Source organism: Chrysochloris asiatica, unplaced genomic scaffold (genome assembly GCF_000296735.1).
Source record: "Chrysochloris asiatica unplaced genomic scaffold, ChrAsi1.0 scaffold00042, whole genome shotgun sequence".
Taxonomy (NCBI): Eukaryota; Metazoa; Chordata; class Mammalia; order Afrosoricida; family Chrysochloridae; genus Chrysochloris; species Chrysochloris asiatica.
Window position 1 is genome coordinate 1,086,814 of NW_006408560.1, and position 1,160 is coordinate 1,087,973.

Sequence of the window (1,160 nt, forward strand, 5' to 3'; positions counted from 1 at the left end):
TCAAACATGCCCAATTGTTCTCCCATCTGCCCCATTTCTCCACTTCCCTCTCCCTCCCTGTATATTGTGCCCCTCCCTCGCCCCCAAGCTCTTTTTGGTGTTTGTAAATTTATGGAGGCTTACTTTGTGACCTAACACATGGTCAATTCTGGAGAATTTCCATGTGCACTGGAGAAGAAAGTATATTGTGCTATTGTTTGGTTGAATTCTCTGTATACGTCTATGAGGTCAAGTTGGTTGATTGTACTGTTTAGTTTCTCTGTAGCTTTGACGAGGTTTTTCTGGTTGTTCTGTCCCTTTTCGAAAGTGGCATATTAAATTTCCCCACTATAATTGTAGATTTATCTATTTCTTTCTTAAATTCTAGTAAGGTTTACTTCATACATCTTGGTCCGTTTTCTTTGGAAGTGTAGATATTTATTATGCTTATGTCGTCTTGCTCAATTGACCCTTTGATCATGAGATAATGTCCTTCTTTATCATTTATGCTGGTCTTTGTCTTAAAGTTTACTTTATCAGAGATTAGAATTGCCACACCTGCTTGTTTATTGTTGCAGTTAGCTTGGTATATTTTTTTCCTATATTTTAACTTTTAGTCTGTTTTTGTCTTTGTGTGTAAGGTTTGTCTCTTGCAGGCAGCATATTGAAGGGTCTTGTCTTCTTCTCCAATCTTCTACTCTCTGTCTCTTCACTGGTGTATTCAATCCATTGACATTCAATGTAATTGTCAATAGGTATGAATTAATTGCTGACATTATATTAATTTTTTGATAGTGCTGTTTGTTCCTTTGTTCTGCATGACTTCTTGTGCTGAGTTTGTTTTTTTCATGTGTGCTATTTTTTGTCAGTTTCTTCTTAGTTTTCATGGTTGGCTAGGATTTTGTTGATAATTTTTTCATCTATATTTATGTGGGATATTGGTCTATAATTTTCTTTCTTAGTGATTTCGTGGATTTATTTAATTTTTTTTTTTTACGTTTCAGCCTGCACTTACATATGAGCAACTGGTGACCTATTCCACAGTTTGCACCTGGTCATGTTTTGGCTAATGGTATGGAGCTTTTCCACCATCTCTTTCCATAGATGTTGTTCTTGTTGTTGTTATGTGCCGTGGAGTCGGTTCCAACTCATAGCAACCATGGACAGGGTTTCTGAAGCTG